Source organism: Athene noctua, chromosome 3 (assembly GCF_965140245.1).
Source record: "Athene noctua chromosome 3, bAthNoc1.hap1.1, whole genome shotgun sequence".
Lineage (NCBI taxonomy): Eukaryota > Metazoa > Chordata > Aves > Strigiformes > Strigidae > Athene > Athene noctua.
Window position 1 is genome coordinate 47875984 of NC_134039.1, and position 20388 is coordinate 47896371.

A 20388-nucleotide genomic window follows, 5' to 3' on the forward strand; every position below is an offset into this window, starting at 1 on the left:
AGTAAGATTGCTAACACTTTAAGTCATTCATTTTACATTAATGCATTCATTTTACAAAATCCTCTCTTATGCTGGTACCAGAAGGAAATTCCGTTGGGCTGATTTGCTTTTTCTGTAAAGAGGCTGTTTGTACTGTTTGTTATTGTACATCCTTCCACCACATCTCTGCATTTATCTCCTCTCTAGCTGAAAAAAACCTACTTTTTTTCTGTTGCATTTCCCGTAGATCTTTTCCTGCTCTCATTAATTTTTATTGCCTGGTTCAGAGCACTCACTGCTCTGCTAAACAACAGGCAAACAGAATAGGAGCCATGTTTCTGGTAAGGTGGGCAGCAAATTCCTCAAAAGGAAAATTAATCCCATGTAATTTTTTTTTTCCACTCTGTCCCTTACACAATTTAGCACTTGGGTTGCTATTTTTAAATCACTAAGTACATCAGCTAAAGGTTTTCTGTGATATGTCAACAGTCACATCTAGCTATTTCCCTCCATACTGTCTGCATATTAATCCAGCATCCCCTGGGGTGAATCCATCGTTCAAATCATTCCTGTCAGCAGCTCGTGAAGGTCTTGGCCAGCTCACCAGTGCACGCTCTGATCCCAAACCTCACCACCTCGGTGGGGATACAGCTGCTCCGTGCCATGCTGGGCTGGGTCCTGTCCCCAGCGAGGGCCAGGCCACCCGGTGGCACAAAGCTGCCATGAATTCTGTCTCTCAGCAGGAGACATGCTCCGGGTTCACTCCCATTCATCATCCAGGAGGGACAGAAGCACTTTTTGCCTTCAGTGTGTGCTCCAACCTGGATGGGTTGTGGTCCCCATTGCACACACCAAAACACAAGATCGTTAGTCTTCCCAATCTGACTGCTCTCAGGGGAAATAGCCACTGCCAATGAATGATAAATCATACATTTGCATATTTTCTTTTTTTCTTTTCTAATTTAAAGATTTGATGTCATCTGCAAACTATGAATCTAAAATTTTTTCCCACCCCTTTTTAAGATTAATACATCAAGCAAATAACTCCATGGCTAACCTACAGAAGGTGGAAGTGCTGGTCTGCGGAACAGTGACAGTTTCAAACCCAATTCTTTTCTTTCCCTCTTGATTAGGAGAAAAAGGTCGCAAAAGTCTGCTTTGCCTACTGTCTACCTCCTTCATTTGAGCCAAGGTATTTCCACAAGGCATTCAAGGCATCCAAGCTGCTCCATTTGATGGAGACCCTTCCCTCTGAGTTTATGGAAAAGACACAGCCACAGCCCCTGAGGAGCTCTTGCCCTTGGGAGAGCTGAGACATGGCAACCACAGCGGGTTAGAGATCAGACTTGCTCCCAGCCTCAAAGCACTGACTTTGGGCAGCACAGCCTCATGAGGAGGAGCAGCATCCTCATAGGGAAAGCAAATCCTGCCTGGCTGTCTGAGTGCAAAACTTGATGGAAACAATCCCCTGGCTGATTTTTTTTTTTTTTTGACCTGAACACCACTGGTGTGAAACTCAGCTAAACAACATATAGGTGTGGCCTCAAGTAACCATGGTAGAATAAGAAACATTGTCTTTACTGGGATTTTTATGTTGCATGATCTTTTTCAGTGCTTTTAGAGGATTGTAAAATACTCCCACCTCACAAGAGACAACCACCCTTCCTTGCAGGGCTTACAACTTGTTTTCTTTTCTCTTAAAAAGTTTCTTAAGGGATGATATCTGAGAGTAATTAATTTTCTAGCTTATCTGCAGAGAGCTTGAGTAAAGATAATTGTGTTTTACGGTGCTTGAGAGAATCCAGCAAGCAGTCCAGTGTCAACTTTTCTGCTGAGAGGATCCAACCTTGCAGATTAAATACCAATAAACATACTGAAGATGCATAACCCTTGGTAAATGTTAAAGCTTCTCATACTGTAAGTGTAATTTTTAATGATGACTACTTTACCACTAATTCAAAACAACACCTGTCATTGTGTTTGAAGTAGGCAAAGTGCTGAACTGACAGTGCTGGAAGCTGTACTTCTTTATTCAGATATGCCTTATGGAGATACAAGTGCAGCATCAGCTCCTGCAAGCTGGCTCATCTCCATGTTTCCATGTCTATCTGGAAAGACTGTGGGTTTCAGAGTGTGAAAAAGTCCCTCCTTTGCTCATCCCTGGTCTCTCTGCCAAAATAGGGAGCAGCAGAGTGCTTCTTGTGATACCCACTTTTGCAAGGGGTTTCCTTGTCTGGTGGTTGAATAACATGTGGAATAATATCCAAGACCCTGTGGCTCATCACTGTAACAGCTATGAATGAAAACTTAGGGGAGCAGCAACCTTTGACCCTAACTCATCCACAGGAAGGTCCACTTGCTGTCCTCTCATGCTCTGCCTCTCTAAAATCCTGCTGCTGAACATCCCTGTATCACCTGATTACTTCCTTAATATATAACTAATTTCTCTATTCCTTTTTATAATGTATCAGACACTGTATGTCTTTCATATTCTTCTCATGATAGACCAATGAGAAGAAAACCTGAAGTTAACTTGCCTAAGAAACACATGTCAAAAGACACATACCAAGGATGAGTGGGATACAGCAGCAGCTTCCACTGCTTTTCCATTCACTCCATGTCAGCCATGGGTTTGCCACACTCCTCACTGCAGAAGCATAAACTCGTCACAGCCCTGGAAGGAGAGCAGGGTGCCCCAGCAGGATGGGTGCAGGAGGGGGTCCCCCTGTCTCACACTCACATCCCAAGCATCCACCTCAGGCAGGGCTAGTGGAGCTGCGTGCCCCCTCGTCTGCCAGCCAGGAGCAGCTTTCACCATGCATATTGGCAAAGCACTCCAGAGTTTGCATGACCAACACTGATATACTATTTAATTACATGTCAGTGAGAAGTGGTCTTTCTCCTAACAGAAAATTTGCTGGTAACAGACAGGGCCAGTGCTGGCAGGGGCACAGGAAGGGGGGGCAGAAATCTACACTTTAAGACATTATTAGAGCAGATTGTTTTCCCCTCTTCTATTTTAAGTAATCAATTGCAACACATGTTTAAATACAATGCAACAATTTTAATTAATTAAAAGCCACTTGATTAAAAACATTTGAAGGTTGATAGCTTTGCAACTAATTTTATGTTCCATAATTTCTGTTCTCCAATATTGTTTGCAAAAATCAATTGGCACTTGATTAACCTTATACCATTGTCCCATTCAATCAAAACTAAAAGAACTTCAGACATTTGATTCCATCTGTTAACAATCCTGTTAAACAAAATACCAAAGCTCCTACTATATTTTCATAATGAAATTTCTTGAGGACGGTTTCTGTCCCCAGCTTCTTGTAAAATGAGAATGAGTTGGAAGAAGTCAGATTTATCCTGAGGGGCAAAGGAAGGCACTGCTTTCTCATGCAACTCCAGGATAGTGTGAGGAGATGCTGGTCATTTGTGCTGGCCTTCATGTGGTCATGATCTCTCCAGAGGTGAACAGTGCTACCACAACCGCTGCTGCAGAAAATTAATTCCCAGTGGATCATCTTTGTGTACTGAGAAGCAAAACCTAACCTCCAGCCACGAGGTTCCATTTTTAAAACTGAAAAAGAAAAAAAAAAATAATAGAAATATGAGCCACACAGAAGAGCCGGAATAAGAAGTCACAAACATGACAAGGGTATGGCAGCTAAGACTGTCTCATTTATGGGACTTTGACATAGCAAACTGAAAATATCTCTGCAACACAAGCAGGCAAACATGATGCCAGCTGAGTCTATAGAAGATACGGCACTTCAGTCATAATCCCAGGACACAAGATCTGTCAGCCATCTGACCTTGTACTTATGTTTGTCTGCTAAAGCAGCTGATGGACAAATTGAGGTGATTGAGGGAGTCATGACTGAGCTGCTGGGCTGGAGACCACCTGCATGGCACACCTCATGCCTTTCCCTTTCACGGTGGCAAGAGCTGCAGTCTCATTAGGCACCTCTGAAGATGAGGATGCACGGAACCTCTGCCCACACAATCAGAAACTGCTCCTCACCCAGCAATGAAGGACACTGGGAGTACTGAGGACCACATACCAAGCAATAAGCCTAGTAACAGATGTATGTGGGACAACACCTTTAAAAAGCACTAGAGGATTGATATCCTTTCCCAAAAAAATTCTAGCTGTCAGTCTCAGTCAATTAGCATTACAACTGAAAAATATTTATAAATATGTTATATTTTTGTAGCTCACAGAAAACTTGGGAGCACTAGAGGGTCCTCAGGACACTTTCCTTGAAATGCAGCCTGCAATAATGTTTTCGTTTTTCTCAGCACACTGGAGAAAAAGATGGAAGTTTCATTGGTACTCAGGCATCACACATAAGGTCAAGGGGAACACAAAGGAAATGTGTTATTGTAGATCTTATGAGCGTTTTTCCCAAAGACATTGGCCAGTATCAAACACAGGACACTGACCTAGGTGTGGACCAGGGGTTATCCTGGAAGGCAATTCCTATATCCATAAAACAATGATGACAACCTATTACGGAGAATCCCTCACAAATGTTTGTTAATTATTTTCTGACACATGAAGCCAAGAGAGAACAAAGACCAGGGAAAGCACTTCCCCAGCAGTGATTTATGGCCCCATACAACCCCACCTAGGTATCTGCAGGCAGAGAGACAACCACTTTGTGCTGATAGCAACCAGAACCTCCAGGCAATGAGTCTTCAGCGTTGCCATGAGTAATTCAAAGGTGCTGGAATTTAGGTGTTCTTTCTTGAGGACACTTTCTGTCTAGGAGAAAAATGTTACCTCTTTTCACAGGTACTGCCTGGCACCTCATTCATGCCCAGAAATTCACTAAAATAAAGAAGATTTGGAATCACTCCTGTCCATGATACTGCGGGATGGCAGATGGAGAGGGATGTTTCTAACATGTTTTCTAACCTTCTCTGGCTTTGGTTAATTAACAGGATGAATTGTGCTAGTGACGCTGAGCAAAGCATAGACATTTTATACTCTTACAGCCAGTGATGTCTGAAGCAACACACGATGTGTATTTGGAGGGGTCAGAGAGAAGAACTTCAGGCTTGGCATGCACACAAGTCCTATGACACTTGCAGGCACCAGCAGCTTTTGACAGAGACCTAAGCCTGACTTTGGGGGTGATCTGGTCCTGCTGTCTGCAAGAAGGTAAAAAGTCAAACAAATTACTTCCTCTCTTGCCAGAACAACATTCAAACCATAGATGTGAGTCCCTGAGTAGGAGGAGAGTGTATGCCTCGAAGGTGTAAAAGTCTGAGATACAACCTTGTCTCTGATGGCCAGTCATAAAACATGCAGAGACAAGAGCACTACTAGGACCTTTGCTGAAATGTACTCAATTAAGATAATTAGCAGGACTAAAAGAGCAGCTGTAAATATGAAAATGAAAATCACTACTTTGATTTACCACTTAACTGGCAGATAACTCCAAGGAGGCACTTCATCCATAAAGCTACTGAGCCTAGGGCCTTGGACATTACAGGTCAGCCTGCCAAAAAGTCGTGCAATCAGCTTTAAGAGAAAGGAATTTTAAAATTAAGTATTTATTCTTTTGATTTGTTTACTGGTTTTAGACAGTGCTATTTGTCTTTAAAGAAAGAATTAAACCCACTATATTTTCCTTTTTGTCTATAAATTCAGTCATGTGGGCTAAGGAAAGGCATTACAGACAACTTAAGGCAGTGCAAGACCATGCTGTGGCTGAAAGGCATGAGCTGGTCCCTGGCTACATATTTCCACAGCCGCTCTTCGATCAGAGCCGAGGACGCTGATGCCACACGGTGTGTCAGATCAGCTCACAGGTGGGACCAGGCGTTAACCTCAGCTTATTCATTTGCTGTATTAGGTTTCGGTGTGTTCCTCAACCTGAACCCCATGGGGCACAGTGGCACAGTAGCACACCTACTGACACCAACACAGGGAGGAGATGGGAGCACCAGGTTGGAAAGGGTAGACCCAGCCCTCTCAAGAGAGTATGCTTTTACATCTGCTTAAGCACGTCAAGTTACTCAGGCAATATTGGAGAAGATGGTTACACTGAGACTTCATATGTAAAGGAAAACCCATTCAATTCTCCACATCGAACCAAGCAACTGACTGAATGAGATCTCATTGCTTTTGTGGTGGAAAATCAACATTACATGATCTTGAAACACAAAAGAAATACCAGAAGAAAAGTCACTAAGGACAAGCACCACACAAGTGCAGTTGACTGAGAGTTAAATGCATTGGCTGCCAGTTAATTTATTGTCTGTCTGTGTATACATATTTTCATGCTTCTGTATATAAAGAATGTGAGGGTACCTAGAGGCAATATTTTAAGTGGAGAGCACAAGGCATGCTCAAAAACCAGACCCGAAAATAGGATTTAATTGTATTTTTCAACTCATTTGATTATCTCAGCATCAGAGGTTGAGATTGGGGTAAATTTGGATTAACTGACCTAAACCTTTTCTTCAGTGTGGTTCTGTAGTTTAAGGACATATTAAGGAAGAACAATCATTAGCCAAGGTTTAGGTAATACATATGATCTAACCCTTTACTGAGCCGAAATACGCCTTAAATAACAGTGATTAAGACTTCTTTTCAAGTCTTGTTTTCTGTCACCCACAAAAAGAATATAAACAAATATCTGTCTGTCTCATCTGTCAGGGAAGATACACCTTAGTATTTCACACACATACCTTTTGGATAATGTCTAGGTCACTATTTGTATTACTATTTCTCATATGATTCTTCCTTATTATTTCACTGTTACCATACCTTGCCTGAATGCATGTTTGGTAGTCTCCCTTTTCAAGGGTATACAGATGATTACAAGTTTATTTTCACAAAATTTATGGAGTGGTTATGTCTGCTAAATACCAGAACATTATTCAATCAGGAGAATTATGCTTATGAAAGAGATGTTAAGCCAGTGTCAAAGATCTTTTAGGAAGACAGAACTTCTACACAATAAAAACATGGTTGGATTAACTTTACAACAAAAGGAAATTAGACTGGATTTCTACAGAGTCAGTTTTGTTATTCTAGCTAACAATATGATTAACATTGAATGAATGGTAAAGGCCTCATTCATGCTTCACTTAGCCCAAATTAATGTGACTGATCACCCAGCCTCTCTGTTCTGGCAAAAATTCCCGCGTCTCCTAAGCTCATTTATCCAGAGTCTCACTTTTAAGGGACTTGACCCCAGGCAGAAGGAAACAGTAGCTGAAGCCTTTGAAGCTTTTGCACTTCATTGCCCTCTTCTCTGGACAAGCAGCTCCAGCTTCATGTTTAAGGGTGTAAAAGTCTAAGCCCCAGCTACTGTAGATATATCTGAGTTCTGTCACAGGCACGCAGGTGTTTGACATCTGATTACAGTAACTTCAGGAATCATTCCTTCCTCAGGGTGGTTCACTGTTTTCTTAAATTATTCCCATGCTCCACATCATTGCCAATTATCAGACCATCCTAGATGGAGGTTAGTGCTAGGCTTGGGATTAGCTGCTTACCCTCCTTGAGGAGCATCCCTGACTCCCGAAGGAGCCATGAATTAAGCTGCTGATGAATAACCCCTTTCTGCCAAGCACCTGAGAAACCTGAGAAGACCATATGGGCTGTGAAAATGACAATATGCACATCAAGAGCTGTTTGTGTTCATTGTGAGAAAACAAGTCGGCACAGACTGACATCAATGTCAGCATGATGAAGACTGCAGAAAAAAATGTAAGCTGTAGATTTATCCTAAGAGGCAGGAAACCAGCCAGGAGAAGGTAACTCCCATACCTGCCCTTCCCCTGCCCCATCGCATCAGTAATGCTCTCTCACTGGAGCAATCCACTGCCAAAATGTAATTGACATGAAGAGCCTTGACTTTTTCTTCTCCTCATCCTTACCTAGGTACAACACAGACGAAAAGTAGAGGCAGTGGAAACAGTCCACGTGCACATGCAGAAGCAGGCAGACAGCTTTCTGTGGTGCTCACCTCTGGCATAGGCAGGTGTCTTTCCACAGAACCAAGACAAGCATCTTTCCATCATAAACTGGTTGTGGTGCTACAGAAAAAGCCAACCCTTTACCACCAATCTTCCTCACTGGGAGCTCACATAATCTTTATGTTGTCCCTGTAAAAACCTTTCACATTCAGCTGGAGGAGCCCAACTTTCATAAGTGCACAGAAAGCATCCACAAGGCTGCGTGCCATTTGTGGTTTCAAGATCTGGTTATGCTTGAATCCAACACCCACCCCTCCACCAAAAAAATCTTCAGCTGGATTTATGGAACCAGACTTACTGGTAAACTGAGTCCTGGCTTTATCCTTACTCATTCATGGCTGACTCGAGGAGAAGCCACTAAAGATGTAGTTATGCTGTGCTGCCAGGGTGCTCGCCAGGGTATTGTCACTGACCAGTGGGGATCTTATTGACCATCCTTCAACCTCAGTCGCTTCAACCACCAGAAAAATGACTGTACTCTCTTAAATGGCACTAATCCTCCAGCTGGACAAAGTGCAAGTCAGCCCTGGGCTCCACTCCTACAAGCACTTTGTGCTTATGCATTTAAATGAAAGTGTGCAGATAATGGGAAGACCAGCAGAACTGTGATAAGGGGAAAGCAAGGGAGGCAGCTGACCCAGCCACAACCTGGAGGGCACGAAATGGGAGTAAATGCACTGACTCAAACTGGCTGCAGCTTTCTTGACTTCTGCTACTGCCTGGCAAGGTACTGGGAGAGGGGCACTGGAGATAGCTGTTGGGAGCCAAAGGAAGCCAGGGAGACATGAGAGGAGGAGGACTGAATGCTCTGATGCTCTGTGGGTGGGAGAGGAAGAAAGCAGGCTGCTCAGATATCCAGAGTGAACACTAAACAGAGCTAGAGAAGTCTTAGCATTGTCATGTTACTTCCATCTTTAAGGTCACACAGAGAAGTTTTTTGCCCTACATCGTATGAGAAGGTTTATCAAAGCTAGAGAACAGGGTATGAATTCTACCATTAGGAAGGTGGTTTTCAGTGGACTTGACCAAGAAGAGAGACTGAAGGAAATGGGACAGATACTAGTCATTAGGCAAATTACTTCTAATACAATTCTTTGCACTATAAACTAGGTAAATCTGAACCGCTGTGTTACTTCAGATGGACAAAATCCAAAAGCAATCTCATACTAAAGCTTGACATAAAACCAATTACCGCTAACTGTGAAACATATACACATCTTGGAGGCCTTTGATGTTTCAGAATGAGTGACAGAAGCTTCTCCTTGCAACATGCTTCATACTGAAATGATCTGGCTATCATGTCATGACTCTGAACACTGTCAGATGCATGCCACAGATAATTTGACACAGAAAAAAGCTTTATACCTTCACACTGGTCACTGGTTTGAGCAGTGGAAACCACCATTTCGGTCTGTTTTCTTCACAAACTCATGTCAGAAGCATAAAAGGAATTACTGAATGACTTCTCTAAATTGCATGCAGTCATCGTTACCAGTAGCTCCTTCATGACAGTATTTGAGTCTCCCAAAGGTCTTTCTGGCATTTGCAATGCACATGTTGGTGGCAACCAGAACCAAACCATATCCCCCAAAATTCCTCTAAGATGAACGAGAGAAGAATGGGAAAAGATCCTAATATTCTTCCTGGCAAAACTCTATCAAGGCCTAATTTTGATTACCGTTGTGTAGGTTGTAAATGTCTGCAAAAGAAAACAAAAAAGAATGAAAAAAAAAAAAAAGGTTTATCCAAGGATATGCATATGATTTTCATAGCAGAGTAAGTCCTTGAGTCATGCAAAGGACAAAGATAGGATAAAGTCAAAGTAGTATTGCCACAATTTTCAGGCCTACAAGCTCTAAACATTTCATATCTAACAATGTTTATGTGCATTTTAAATGGTAAGAAAATGAATTTTTACAGAAATAAGCATTCATACATACACACAATATATGTTTGGCTCTTGACTGGAAAAGAAAGAGGTTTATACATTAAATTGGAAAACCCTATAGCACAGAATATGGTTCCAGAATGAAAATAAAAACTAAAAGAAAACTCCATTCCAATAGATTGTATTTCATAGTTTGTACTTAGCTGAAAGTGAATCCATGATTAATTTTAAAGATTTGCCATTGGGACAGATATATGTAGTAGTATGAGCAAGGAACAGGAAAGGTGATCAAATTTTGTTACATGTTCTTGTCACGTGTTTTTTTCTTAGTAGTTAATTAATCTATAAACTTAACTAACTGTACAAAAGGTTTTGTAGAGCTTAATGTCTTTATGCTTTTGAAGACTATCCTTTTGTACAAAGAAAGGCATCCTGAAACTGCCAGTACTACAGACCATGTTTTGATGACGGTGATGGTATTGAAAGCCAGTGAGATAGCTATCCAACTTTTTGGGAAAAGTACATCACTTTTACAAGCATTTCTAGAAACAAAATAACTAGTAATAATATTACTTAATATATAATAAAATTATAGTAATATGGCACTCCAGCATCAGAAGGGTGGATATGTAAGAACAATGCATTTTCTTACAGAATAATAGTAAAGGATTTGGATTTGCAGAGAACAAAGAAAGGAGTTAACTCCTGACAAGATAAACATGTCAGAATCCAGGACAGGATACATATGGGATCGATTTCACAACAGGACAAACATCTATAATCATTGATGTTGATGAAATACTATACATACAAATATACATAAAACATCTGCACAGTGCATTATATACTATCTTTTTCTAAATCTAGTGAGTTTCCCTCCTCTGTCATGCATGGGCTGGCTGTTAAAAGGACAGAAGCCATTTACCCAAGGTGACTGCCAGCAAACCCCTCAGGATGGATGAGAAGCAGGAGCTCTCCGGGGCCTCCCGCCCAGAGCCCTTTGATCTCAGCTGCATGTCCCCACTTGGCAGCAGGTAGGTATGGCGTGTGGTGGCCGTGTGCCAGACACACTGCTCGCCCGTGGCTCCTGGCAGAGAAAGCGTGTAATTCCTGGGGAGGAAAACCTCCTCTGGATGCCAGGGGAACAAAACGAAATGACTTCTGGCAGGATGCAGAGCAGGGATTTTTCATGCACGATGGATCTAGGTATCAGTTTGCAGAGTTAGAGATCAAACGGCTGACAAGGCAAATGCAGCTGGGAGGAGGAGAGACAGATGGACACTGAGAGGTCTCCCCCCTTGTGAGCCAAACATACTGCTTTTGGCAAAAACAAGATTAAGATTTAATTACTAGGTAAGAACAATCTTAGAATCCCAAAGGAAAATCTTGCATTGTTCACAGCAGAAATAAAACACTACATTAATTTTTGTCAACACATATATAATCCAGGCTGAGGCAGAACTAACATTTGACTTAAAATTCCTTGTAGAGCAAATCCTTGTCTTGTTCTGACAGGGATCAAATATCCATGAACACACTCGGTTGCAGCATCACAAGCCAATAGGATTTCTGGTAAAATAAACATATGGAATAGGTTTTACAGAGCTCACTTCATAAACCAGACCAGGCAGCAAACTTGAAAGGGCTGCCAGTGAACCTAACTTTGCAGCTTCACTCTGAGATGTCAGGGGGACACATTGAATCCCAAGTGGGAACGTTTGGCTGCCACAATCAGCAAGTTCTTCTCCTCACAGACTCAATTTCTCCTCCAGGAAGACCCAATGTAGTGTTTTCCATATTTTCACAGAGGACAGAACACCAGAGTAAGGCAGGTTTTCCAGATGAACATCTGCTTAGATAACATCCTCCAACAATCACTGCGTGCTCGCTAAGCCCTGGGGTGTGATCACTGAACTTCGGTCAAGTGCCACCACCAGCTGACTTCAAGCTCAGCACTGTTTGAATCTTCAATTCTGAGCTGAATGACTAGTCAGACATCTGTTGTAACATCCTTGGTTGATTTCCAAGCAGCACATAGCTGAACACATCAAACATAATAGGCTAAGTAGCAGGAAGACAATCCCATCTTCCTTCAAACCTGTGGTTTTTTTCTTAACCTCCACTCTTCTACTGCAAACCCAGAAATTATTACCAGTTTACAGATTGATTTTGAAAAATATGGATTCTTTCATACAATACTTATGAACAGCCAAAAGACTAGTGAAACTGTTCACTGCAGTCCAGTTAAAATATTATTATGAATATCAGCCAGCTTGTGGTCAGTGCTAGCATACTTTCTCAATATATGGGGTGGAGAGCTGTTTTTTAATGCCTTTCTTTCCCTTATTGAGAGAAACTGAAGTCAGTATGAAAGTAGAAAGCTCATCACTTTGGTGAGAAGCAATGTGTGAAGGATCCAAAGAAATCAGTATCTGGTCAACGGTTGGGAAGCTAATTGCAGCAAATTTCCATTATTCAGTTAGGGAACAGAGTGCTTGGGAACTCTGGAAGTCTAGGAAATTAGAGCAAGTCAAAATAACTCCTCTGAAAATGTTTTCTTCAGTAACAGCACAATAACCTTTGGTGGTCTTCATGTTGACAGAAAATGTCTCATGAAGTCTTAAGTCCTTCTTGTTTTTTTCCTTCACAAGCAAACCTCTAGTCCTTCCCTGCAGGCAAATTTTAAGGGCAAGCCAGCTGGTAGAGAGGATCAAGGGAAGTAAAGCCTTCACTGGAATTTGGGAATTAGGTGTTTCTTCCTGGTCTCAGGAGAGGATCACAAAGAAAGCTGTAGGAAGCAGCTGGAGGTGTTCAGAGATCTCAGTTCTTTATGAATGAGAACTCCCAGTCAGGACGCCACAACACATCCTTGATGGAATAACAAATAAAATAGGAACTATTAGAAAGAAGGATGCGAACAACTTCCTCCACCAAGCTGCTGTCCTCAGCTGATTGTAATGGCAGTTGGTTGAAACCAAAAACCTCCAATACTCTTAAAAGGCAGACAGACTCCCAGTCAAGCTGTGTGTGCCTTCCAGACTCAGGCAAACGGGGACAAAATGTCCAGTGGCTTGATATTTCAGTAGGATCTTTCCATAGGCTCTGTCCAGCATTGGTTGAAAAGAAATTTCCTAGCAAATCTGTGATAAAATTCATAAAATTATTAAAAAAAAAAAAACAACAAAAAACCCACCAAACAAAGACTGAGCCTTTTTGTTTTCCTAAGACCTTAAACACAGAATGGAATTAATCATAGAATCATAGAATAGTTTGGGTTGGAAGAGTCCTTTAAAGGTCATCTAGGCCAACACCCTGCAATGAGTAGGGACATCTTCAACTCGATCAGGTTGTTCAGAGCCTCATCCAGCCCGACCTTGAATGCTTCCAAGGATGGGGCATCTACCACCTCTCTGAGCAACCTGTTCCAGTGTCTCACCACTCTCATCATAAAAAAATTCTTCCTTATATCCCACATAAATCTACTCTCTTTTAGTTTAAAACCATCACCCCTTGTCCTGTCACTACACTCCCTGATAAGGAGTCCCTCCCCATCTTTCCTGCAAGTCGCTTTAAGTACTGAAAGGTCACTATAAGGTCTCCCTAGAGCCTTCCCTTCTCCGCTTTGAACAACCCCAACTCTCTCAACCTTTCCCCATAGGGTAGGTGCTCCATCCCTCTGATCTCATCTTCATGTCCCTCCTCTGGACCTGCTCAAGCAGATCCATATCTTTCTTATACTGGAGGCCCCAGAGCTGGACACAGCCCTGCAGGTGGGGTCTCACGAGAGCAGAGTAGAGGGGGAGAATCACCTTCCTCAACCTGCCGGCCACAATTCCCTTGATGCAGCCCAGGTTATGGTTGCCTTTCGGGGCTGTGAGTGCACACTGCCAGCTCATGTCCAACTTTTCACCCACCAGTACCCCAAAGTCTTTCTCCACAGGGCTGCTCTCAATCCCTCCAACTCACAGCCTGTATTGTTACTAGGGCAATCATGGCAGTCAAATAAATGCACGCAGCAAAGAATGGAGAAATTTTACAAGATGCTGCACATGAACATAAGCAGGAGGGGACCAAGAAACTGGGAAGACCTCATAGTACAAAGCTATAAATACAATTTTGGGATGCCTATGAGCAAAACTGGCTGCTACTGCTTCATGTCTGAAACAAGGCTTGTGGGTCCAAAATCACATCTGTTAGATCGGTTGATACAGCTGGAAAACACAGATAATACCTGCTTTAGCCTCCAAGTCTCACCTTGCTCATGTTCACAGTGACCAAGCCCAGCGCAGCTCCGAGAACTGGGAACACAGCCCTGCTGGGACTCCCGGAGGAGCCATGGGCCCAAGGCAATCGATATGCACTGCAGTCCCATGCCATAGATACCTCACTCCAGAGCCAAAATAGCTGTGCCAGCCTGAGGGAAGCTCTGGACCAAAGCACGATAGCTATTTCTGAAGACCAGGCTCAAACAGCATGTGTTGGCACACCGTTCCCCAGGCACACACCAGGCTGGTCAGCAGCAGCTTGGCTAGCTCAAACCTGCAGGCTGCACCCTGTGCACGCAAATATGCCCTCTGCAGCTGTGCAACCCCTCTGGATGTTTCACTGACCTATATTCCCATGTGTACACCTCGCAGAGCAGCACCAGTGCTGTGCAAGCACCATTTCTTCCGCTCATCACAGCAGTTTTTCACTGTACCCGCTGATCACATTGCACTGTAAGAATGACCACTTCCAGCACATCCTCAAGCCTCAGACAAAAGCACAAATCTTTGACTGTGTGTGTTGGTGTCACCCTGGCTCTGACACACGTGCTGAAGTGGTGCGAGAAACTGAGCAGCGCAGCTCAGATCACCAGATGTACAACTGTGTGTGAACAGCAGCGGACCGCTATGTCAGACACAGCAGGAGCTCACTAAACAGGCCCATTAGCCAGAAAACTAGGGCGCTCTGCCAATTAAATTATTAATCTCCAGGCATATTTAAACTCATTGAACATGTTCAGCTTTTCCAGTTTTATTCCTTTTGCTACACTCAGTAATACATATGTGTTACAGCACTATTCATTTCTGAAGAGTGAGGTACTTTATGCGACTAGGAAAACATCTTTATATCATTTTGTAAGTGAAGATAAGTAAAGACTAAGTCCTGCAGAAGGTCATACAGCAAGTCAAGGGAAGAGGCAGAAGATGTGAGTCCTGACTCACCATCCAGTCCTCTATCCATCAAATCACATTTCAGTGTAGGGACATCACTGTCTTGAATTCTTTGTAGGCCATGCTTTTATAAGTGTAAAGATCTTGCATTTCAAAATCTGTAAGTATAAAAATTAATTTTTAAAAATTGTTCAACTTGCACAGTACCATTTCTCCTTCCTCCCTGCTCTGAAGCAAATGCACACTTCCATCCAACGGCACTCTGGGCTCTGTCAAGCAGGGTACGTTGCCCTGAAGGACCCATCAAAATACACAGCAGCAGCACAGGATCTGCAGCTGGCCAGGCCCCAGAGAGATTGGATCCTCTGACTACATTTATGGTCACAAATTTTTGACTGGAGTTAAAGCTGAAAGACTGACATTCTTTCATTACTCTGGTCAAACTAATTCATTTTTAATCATTTAATCATTTAAATCACAACCAAGGATTTTTTTTCCTGTGTCTGAGCAGGGGAGGTACCTACATAAGCACACCGGGGTAAGCTCTGCAGTGCAGGAAACTCCAAAGCACAGCTCCCACTGGTTTTCGATGGGAATTATGCCCTTCAGTCCCACAAATGTTTTTGAACACTTACTCCATCAATGCACATCTTTCTTTGTACACTCCATGCCGAGTGGCCCTGCCCTTTGACATTAGGGAATGTCTGACTGCTCTCCTGAAGTAATGCAAACAGAGAAGTGAAGGAGAGAGACAAAACTGACTTTCAAATCATGCAGCAGTGTCATCTGTATTAATCAGTTCAATATAAGAATATCAAAGAGAGGTTTCCGTAAGTTAATATATTTGACAGGGCATTCTGAGAGGCTCGAGGAAGTAGAAGGTACCTTTACACTGTCAGAACAGAAGTATCAGGCAAAACTAGGTGTCAAAAAGCCTCTAACACTGAATAGTTTCCCTTAGTATAGTCTGTTTTGACCATCATGTTTTAGTTTCACACAGCTGTTAGGTGAACACTGTCTTACTCGTATGCTCTAGCACCATCTAGCTTGTGCCTCAGGTAACTAGCTCTGGTACTTTCTCCTCAAGTAGGCAAATCTTTAATCCTGTCATTTCCTTTAAGTATGACTGTCTGTAATTTGGTTATTTTAGTTATTTTGACATTATAATCCAAATGAAAGTAAAAATAGAGACTACAAAGCAGCTTCACAGGTTGAAGAGGCTCCTTCACAGAGCAATTCCTTCAGCTGAATCCTTCTCCATCTGTTGGTTTCTCTGTTCCCCCTTTTCTGGGCTTGAATCCTGCCAAAGATACATATGCGTGTTAAATGCATATAAAGTTTACATTTCAAATTTTGTAATGCATATAAAGTTTACATTTCAAATTTTGTTTGCTTAAATAAGGTTTCTTAGAGGAACTCATTAAGAAAAGCAGCAAATACTGGGACAAAATAACACAATACCAATTCCTGTTCCAAAGGAAAAAGCACCAAACAATATGAAAACCAAAGAAGAGTTGCTGCTCATCAAAGGCAAGGCTAATGGTCAGTACTGGGAATGGGTTGGCTCATGGAGGATTGAGGGGGCACCTGGTGGCCTTTGTGCCCCACAGAAACCACCTTGCTGCACCCTCTGGCTCTCTATCTTGCAGCTGCAACCAGCAGCCAGGGCTCAGATACAGGCAAGGCAGGTGAGAAGAAAAACCCTCAGTGAAACACTCAGCAGTGTAGAGCTGAGGTTTAATCAGGATCACCCAGCAAATTATACAACGCAAATCTATTCAATATTTCAGTTGACATAAATACTCTTGCCCAGATTCCCTAAAGTGAAATTCATAGTCAGGACAAATATCTGCAGGTACGCATACTGTGATAAAAACCACCATTACCCTGTGGCAGATGTCAGAAGACATCTCCTGAGGAGTCAAGAAGGCTGTTCCTCTTTTCCTGATACTTCACACAAATGCCAGGAGAGCTTTTGTGAGATGTGGGGGGGTTCTCCAGTCATGCCTCTGCAGGGCTCATCCGCAATACTTGTGGAGACCTCACATTTTGGGGTGGCCTTCTAGTTGGCTTGCCCACTTTTTTGTGAAAAGCACCACGTATATGAACCCGCACTCATACGACACTGTCTTATATTGCAACACCAAGTAGTGGAGGAAGTCAAGTTAATGAGTCAATTCTCCTTCTCCAGGTCACTAACAGACACAGATGAATGACAGCACCTTGGTCTTGGGATGCCCACTGCAGAGCTCCAGGAACCATAACACCCGCTCACAATGGCTATTGTGTATTTATCACACATGGAACAGCAACAGGCTTTCTGTCCGAGTGGTTTAGTTAGGTACACTGGAACAACTAAAGAAGAAAGAAAAAAAGCAAGGCTCCAGGATGAAGTACAGCGCACACTTTGTTTGCAACACATTGCACCAGCTCTGTTACACAAATGGTCATCTCCTTGCTCAGACGTGTGGCACACTCCCTGCAAATGCAAGCATGGAAAGAGGGGAATGTTTGCTCCAGAGACATAAAAAGGTGGACATCTAAGCCCCATGTGGAGCCCCATGTGGACCAGAGCATCTTAGCATGATGCAGCATACAGTAGAAGCAAATTCACACAGTTCTTGCTCCATACTGGCTATTTTCCTGCATTTGTTGCCAAACCCACAAGCTTATCTATTGAAAAGAAAGCATTCCAGGATATGCTGAATGAGACATTTTAAAAACAAAATCTGACATGGGTACACTGAAGCAGAGCAATGCACTAACCCTGTGTCCTGGGAGTCTCCAGTGCCTGGGGAGGGAGGTCTGTTAGCACTGTTAAAGTAGATGTGGGAAATGTGCTTCTCAGCACATTTTGAAATGTAAAGTCTTCCCAGAGGGGAGGCAGTAATTGAGGAGAGAACTGCACAAGAGCCTCTGGAGGGAGTATCAAAATCTAGCTGGACATGGACCTGGAGAAGAAAATTGACACAAGTCTGAATAAAACCTGTAGGAAGAGGAAGCAAAGACAAGACACACAGGTGTGAGGATTTTATAGCTCCACAATCCACAGAAATGCAGTAATTCCAAGATGAATCATAAGGGAAATGACCTTGGCTCTCTCTTCCCATCTTGTGTAGAGCTTGTGCTCCCAGATACTCCAGGCAACAGTGGCCACTTTTCCTCCCTGCCCAGAAGATGAGCCAATGACTCCACACAGTCAAGGGAGAACTTCACTTCTTCTGAGATGAGCACATTTTTGTACTAGCCTCTTTGGAGAAACATAACTTTAATCCCACAGTCAGTGAGATTTTAGCCAACATAAAACTCACACCATCCGCACGACGCCTGCTGTTTTGAGAAACATTATCTGACCACAAAACTCCTTGTGAGCCTACGTGAGCCAGCTCTTCACCACTTACTGAAAGGCAAGCACACAGCAGAGCTTATGAAGAGCCGTGAGGAGACATCCGTGAGAGAGCAAAGGTGAGCCATTGGCTTGGAGACTGTTCTGCAATTTGGAAGATGCAGGTTTTGCTCCTTGCTCTGCTAGGGCCCCCTTGGGTAACCTCGGGTATAGTAGTCTCAGCCTCTGCTGTCCCTAGCTCAGCTTGACAATTTATCACCTAGTCCCCACTTCATGGACATCTGAGCTCCCTGTCAGTCTAACTGCCATTGATGTATTGATATTTTAGGGCACATCACCACCAGTACTGGTTTGCCCTAGACATAATTCTACACAGGGCTGAACCACCTTCATATTCTGGGTACCTCTCCACAACCACTGTGAGTGAAAACTTCCAACTGCCTCAAAAGTGTAAATAACTACACCCTTTGTTGGCAAGTATAGCATATTTCTTTAAGCAAATATTATGTTGCTTTTCTCTTTACTGTGGTGCATAAATGAAGGTGCATAACCCATTTATTTCAGGTTTGAAGCTGTTTAGTTCATCAGAGGCAAGAGCTCAAACATAAAAATTCAATTCTTGATCTAATGCTTAAATTTAAAAGATTCATATTAAGGTTCCACAAACATCCTTGGCTTTCACAAGGCAATCAAGCTCAGCAATTAACTTCTGGAAACTGCCCAAGCTGGGAAAATATGCAACCCAGGTTAGGCACAGTTGAAATGAGTGGACTCATAAACAGCAGCAACTGAGCAAAGCTGCACTGTTTTCTAAGGATTTTGATAAACCCTGAACATTATACAATTCATCAATGGTGACAGTGCCTCTCACAAATTGCTTGAACTACAGGCCGTCATGAAAATGCACCAGGTAGCACTGAGGTGATGACACCACCACTTCACCAGAGCTTTAGGACACCAGAGTCAGGAACAGCTCTCTTCTGTACACAAGGCAGACGATGAGGCTTGCAGACCAATAGTGTGTAATGTCACTGGGGTAGGTCACATTGAACTAGCACTCATGTTATCTCCCTCCTGAAGGACAGCAGACAGACCCTAAGGCTACAGTGTCTGCAACACTGGCTCTGGCACTCCTGGGGATCAGTTTCAGCTCCTTCACCGCAAAGGAATTTGCCAAAAAGGAGCTGGGGCAGGCATTGATTTGGGGATTGTTCCCATTTTTACTGTGTTGAAACTTTAGGGAGGAAATCGACTGGTTTGTTTTTCTGTCAGAAGCTTCATTACTAAATTAGCTGGCAAGTTATGAAGTGGTGATGCCACAAACACAACGCAACTTAGGGAGCCTGGTCACAAGCAGGTGTATCTAGACACCAAGCAAAACCTATCCTGTCTAAGGTGCAGAATAGCTTTACGTGTTTATGAGAAAAGCCCTTAAGGCTGTCAGTCAGGAGCTTTCAACTTAATTTTGCAAGCATGGTAAGTCTCCAAGATCTGAGTCTTTTTCATACAAGGTGGTGAAAAATACAGGAACCAGGCTCAGCAGGGACAGTGCCCTTCAGAGCAATTTAGAGATCCCTGGCTCAGCATTAAGCCAGGGCAAACCATTTTCAGAAACCACATTTTTCTGCCTGCAGGTTACGATACACTCACAGAGTCAGAAAGCTCATTACCGGCCCTAATCTAAAGCCTGTCCTTCCTGATTTGGTGTCTGCACGACACGACCACACCAGCGTGTTCCTGCACAGGGGGCCGGGTCCCTTGCAGTGTTCCCAACCCTGGGCAGGGAGCTCACGGGGCGCACAGCCAGAGCACGTGCGCAGTGACAGACAGCTCGTCTAACGATGGCGTTTGGCAACGCGATGTGATTTCACAGAGGATTCTCCATCTGTCACTATGTTCTGCGGCAGAGCCTGACCTCACTAGCACTAAGGAAGCCCCAGAAGATTAACATTTAATGATGCTTTCTGTTTCAGCCCTTGTAATTTTTCATCTTTCAGAGGGCAGACATAGAATAG